The sequence below is a fragment of the Callospermophilus lateralis genome, unplaced genomic scaffold, assembly GCF_048772815.1.
Source record: "Callospermophilus lateralis isolate mCalLat2 unplaced genomic scaffold, mCalLat2.hap1 Scaffold_1098, whole genome shotgun sequence".
NCBI classification, from domain to species: domain Eukaryota; kingdom Metazoa; phylum Chordata; class Mammalia; order Rodentia; family Sciuridae; genus Callospermophilus; species Callospermophilus lateralis.
In genome coordinates this window covers 145283-150657 of record NW_027511223.1, presented here as the reverse complement: position 1 = coordinate 150657, position 5375 = coordinate 145283, and the positions used below count along the sequence as shown (strand labels likewise).

The 5375-nt window shown below is 40.2% G+C and overlaps 1 pseudogene; it reads right to left on the bottom strand.

Annotated features, from left to right (window-relative positions):
- Positions 1 to 1430: 1430 nt before the first annotated feature.
- Positions 1431 to 1934, bottom strand: LOC143640033 (putative acetylcholine receptor chaperone pseudogene; annotated as a pseudogene).
- Between the last annotated feature and the right edge of the window lie 3441 nt (positions 1935 to 5375).

Sequence of the window (5375 nt, the reverse complement as noted above, 5' to 3'; positions counted from 1 at the left end):
AACCTTGGTAACAGTTCATACTATGAAAATATGAACCCATAAAATTTTTAAATTTTTATTTATTTATTTATTTTTTCAAATTTTTTTTTTTTTATTTTGAAAGAATGAGAGAAATAAGACAGAGGTATCAATTACCAAGAACAATGACACTGAAGAAAATACAATGGGTACTCTCCCCACACACAACCCCCCACCCCTTTTCCCATCCCTGGCACAATAATACTAAAACTATCAAAGCACATTCAACAAGGAGAAACAGCAGTCTGTGATGAAGGAAGCAAATTTCCATACTGCTCAATCCAACTAACCCATGTCAAATGTCCTTCCTCCAGCTAAACTCCACCTACTGGAATGCTAAAGAAGTGTAGGGGAGACAACTCTGGGGTGATTTGAACTCTACTTACACTGGCAATGTTCAGTGAAGAATCAATAGGAGTAGTAAATCTGTTTGGAAGGGAAACAGGATATAGCTTCTCTGTCAATTTTCAGAGACAGTTTCAGAGAATAGCTAATGTTTGAGATTCCGATTTCTAACAAGACCAATGCCTGCTCCCTCAACCACAAGAGTGGAGCAGCTGCCAAATCCTGGTTAGCTACTAAGAATAGTGGAAGTGAGGCAGCTGTGAGCTTAAGAAAATCTGAAGAAGATGTCTAGTAAAAAGATACTGTTTCAGTTTTTAAATGTTGGTAAAAGAACTTAGTAGGTTGGGCTTGAACAAAGGCAATGTGAAATGTCCTATTTTATCACTTGAAGAATAGACCATCAGTTGACTACATGTATCCTTTGTTTAAATTAAACTCAATATGAAGTATTTAAAACTTAACTATTGAAGCAAAGGCTAATTAATTAATTTTACACATAACTCGTTGTTTCAAATTAAAGGAATTTTTCCCTAAAGTGGTGAGTTTAAGTTTTCAGCTTTATCTAGAGAACATACCATCCCCACCAGGGAACAGGTCACTTGTTTTATACCAAAAATGGAATTCTCTTTTTAGGAAATTTGTTTTATTCTATCTTTACTGGAATCAGTTTATAAAGGGAAGGATACCTGTGCAGGATTAGTTCAAGATCAGAGCCTTCTCCACATGTGTGTGTGTGTGCGCACACAGTAGTTCAATACATTTCCCCACACATAATCTCACAGTCACATGCTTGCTGGAGTCCATCTCACAAATACACTTCAATAGTAGCCGTATACATGTACATGCAGCAAGATGTGAGCATTGCCCCAGAGTGATTACAGGTGGTGCACAAATGTCAATGTGGGGAGGTCATTTTAGAGTACAATGTACACAAGCCAATTAACTTGCAGATTATATTTTCCATTTTCCCCAAGATAAATAAATCAAATGAAAAATACACACTGACATCTTCCTGGGTGTCATGGAGGCAACTGCCTGGAAGGTCCACTTTTTGCACTTCCACTTTCCTATGACACCTTCACTTTGCCCTGAGGGGCCTTTTCATATAAGGAGGGTTGCTCCTCAGCATTCTCAGGCAAGGGCTTCTTCTCAGAAGACCGATCTTCAGGCTTGCGGGCAATCAGCAGGCGGCAAGTGAGCAGAATTCCAATCACCAAAGCATGGGCATAGCGTTTGAGAGGATCACCAACCAGCTGGTGAAAGAAGAGCACAGCCAACACCAACAAGAGTAGGAAGAAGTTGTCCACATCTTTGGGACGCCCAGGCACAAGGGTCATGACAGTGCCGCAGGCTACTTCAAGGGCACTGATGCTTTTTCGGAGGAGAATGGAATTGATGCCCATTTTCTTCAGCACAGGGAGAGCTCGAACATAGCTCTTGTAAGCACGTTTCATCTCACTGTAGGCATCCTTGCTGAGCCTGGGGGTCAACTTGATAGTCCCCATGAAAACAAAGAAGAGTCCGAGGGCCACTGAGAGGGCCAAGATAGTTACGGTTCTGGGGGATGCCATAAGGTCACCTAAGCAGGTCCCAACTAATCCTTCTGCTTTGCGCACCCGTCGGTCTAAGGCACAGGCAGTTAGCACAGGGAGAGCTAGAGGGACGCTGCGGAGGCAGCAGGCAGCCAGAATGACCCATAAAATTTTTTTAAATCAAGAAAAAGAGTGAATAAAAATGTCAATTTCTTTTTTATTTAACCAGGAATACTAGGTTTATTTAAGATATTGCAATGCTATTTTCAAATAGCCTGTATCATTTTATCAGAGGCCAAATTATACAGGCTATTTGAAAATAGCATTGCAATATCTTATACTACACAGAGAGTCACACAAATGATCCAACAATCACAAACTGTGTTTTACCCCCCAAATGTGTATGCAAGCATTCATAGAAATTTTATTCACAATCAGTATAAATTGAAAAAAATAAATTGGAAGGAATAAAATTGTACTTAAGGAAAGGAATGGTTGAGAAAATATTGTACTTCCAAAGGAGCCACTTCCAAGTGATTCTGTTGGTTAAGTCAGTAAGAGAAATGAAGCTCAATTGCATTTGAATAAGTGAAACAAGCGCCACTTCACCCAGCCTCACCTGCCTGTGAATACCTCCACCCCCACTCCAGCTTCACCTGCACTCTTGGTATTTACTTCAACACATTTCAATTCCAACTTAATTTGCAGTCACGCCTTGAACCGAGATCCTCGGACTTTGAAAAATGGAGAGCACAGCCAACACTCCCCGGAAACCAGGTCCTTCTAGTAAGAAGGGACTGAGGGTGAAGATGCCCATCATCAATGGTAGCTGAGACACAGAGCCAACAACAACTCACATGGGGTGCCAGGAAGATCTCAGACCAGAAAGTGTCCTGACAAAATATTAGGTGATTTTAGACAAATTTGGCCCAAGTCACAATGTAAAAAGTTGATGCTTTCTAAATGTTTGGGATGACTGTGATCCCCCAATACACATGTCAATTAACTTAGAGAAAAGTTGGGAGCCCGGTTCTCCCTAGAGAGCTGTTATCCACCTGAGCACAAAGTCAAATGCAGGGGCAGGTGAAATGTCCCACTAGAGACCTGACGGTTTGGTGCTGTCCAGTGAGACATTGTCACTTTCTTACAGACACAAAAATTAAGGCCCTGCAGAGAGATGAGTTAAAGGCCTCCCTTCCCTAAACCAGCCCAGTCTTCCCATCATATCCATCTGGGTAAGTGGCTATGGATTCTCAGATGCAGACCCAGTAGGCAGAGGGGGGTTCCTAGTAAGGCTGTGGGAGGAGGAAGTTTGGGCTTCTTAGTGAGGTTGCTGGTATCTGCAAAAGAGACTTGAGCTCTATTAGTCCCTCTCACGCGAGAGGATATGCCCTGAATGGCACAATGAGGACATTTCCTTCCTAGCCTACTCATGACTTTACAGACTGATAAAAAAAATGTCTCCAATTTTTGCATAGGAGACCTCAATAGGGTTTAGGTTTTCATGAACAAGACTATAGTTACTGACTAGCTCCATTAATATGCAAGCTCCCTATAAAATGTTATGTTCGGATTTTAAACATTACTTATTCAACACATTTTACCAGGCAAGTGACATGTTTTAATTTCATCTTTTTGATAAATATACATAGTTCTGTTTCTGTCATTATTACAACTCAAAAAAGAACTACTGTTGATATAAGTGACTTCTTAATTGTCACTTAATTAAGTTTTCATATTTTAATACAATTAATTAAAATTGTTTTCATATTTAATACAATTAATTAAAAAATAATTTTAACAAAAATTAAAACAATTAATTTATTGTTCCATGTTTTATAGTCTTTAGAAGGAAATCTCCTATGTTCAAAACCTCATCTGATAGAGGGTAACCCCACATTACTGCCAAGTGTGTCCTAGGAATTTCTCATGAAACATTTCCTGCCACAATATATACTATAAGACCTGGCCCTATGCTCTGCCACTTAGGAAATTTAAAATTACAGGTGCAGGATGTTGAGTTTGCAAGTACATTAAGTATTTAAAAAGTAAAGATGGTGTTTTTTCCCCCATTTTTGGCTACAAAACACCAAGTAATACAAATTTCTAGAACTTGGGAAAATAATATCTCTGTCTTTAAATTTAGCTTTTGGGATTTGGAGGATTTTCCTGGGATTACAAGATTGGTGGGACTCTGTTCAGTCTCCATTTCTTTGAAAAAAGGAAAAAAAGAACCACTCTCTTCTTAGCCCAAATTTCTGAAGATTTATTTTAAAATATGGGTATTGTCAATATTCTGAACACAAGCTATGCTGACAACACTTTTAATTTACCTAGCATTTTGTAAAATTCTTACCCTGTTCTCAGAAATAGGACTCCCATTCATTTGCTCAAGCATATCCCAGGGTTTTGAGGACCACACACTTTGTGTCATTTATTTCAGAGAATTCCTGAATGCAGCACTGTCACCTAGCGTGTGAGGGCTTTGTCTCCCCCCAACACACCAGCTGTTTCTTCATAATGCTCTTCTTACTTTCCCAGCTCAACTTGGGCAAAAAAAGAAATACAGCATGCATCCCACTTTATCCATATTTCCTGAATCACTTGCCTGAAGCAAGATCTGTCTCACTTTCCAAGAGATCAAATTCTAAAACTATTTCTAGAAGGAAATGATAAAGATGATAATGATGGTAAACTTGAGCTATGGTTAAAAAAGTCACCTAGGTGACAATGACAAATCAAGTTCCACTCTCTCGTGTGTGTGTGGGGGTGGACATGGAGTGCTAAGTGACGGAGATGAATCCTGTTATTTATACCTTATCTGCACCCTAAAAGGTAGGTATGATGACTTCAGGTTTCAGAAAGGAGATACTGGTCCCTTCTTCATGCTGGGATCTGTCCACCGAAGTGTCCACGCTCACGTCGCAGTGTACAAAAAGCTTTTCTCCTTCCTTTCCATGCTCCCATTCCCCCCAGAACCCAAGTTCAGGTGCAGCATCCTGAACCCTCCTTACTAATTTGGGGACCTATTGGATGACGTCATGTATCAAGGGATAGTATGAAATTTTGGTAGCTGTGAAATTATAAATATGTCTTATATGTTCAGACCCTGATGAATCTAATAAAGGAGACTTAGCTGGGTTTTCCTCCTCTGAGAGGTCCCCAGCCCTCACTATCAACTTCAAACCATTCTGCTGGTGGCCGACCCTGCCCTGTCCCCTGATCTCCAGGACTGTGCTGTGCTAGCCAGGTGAGAGCCTGATGAGACACAGGTACAAGGGGACATGATAGAGAATTTCTGTTTTCATGAAGGGAGCATGCTCATCAGACTGTTTTTCCCCTGAAATGACTCAGCAGTGCAGGGGCAGCTAAATACATTTCTTTAAAACAGTCACTTATTTCATGATATTGAGATAAAGTCCAACTGAGGTGATTGGCATGCACAGCTCACTGATAGTGTTGAGTGTGTGTGATTTGGAA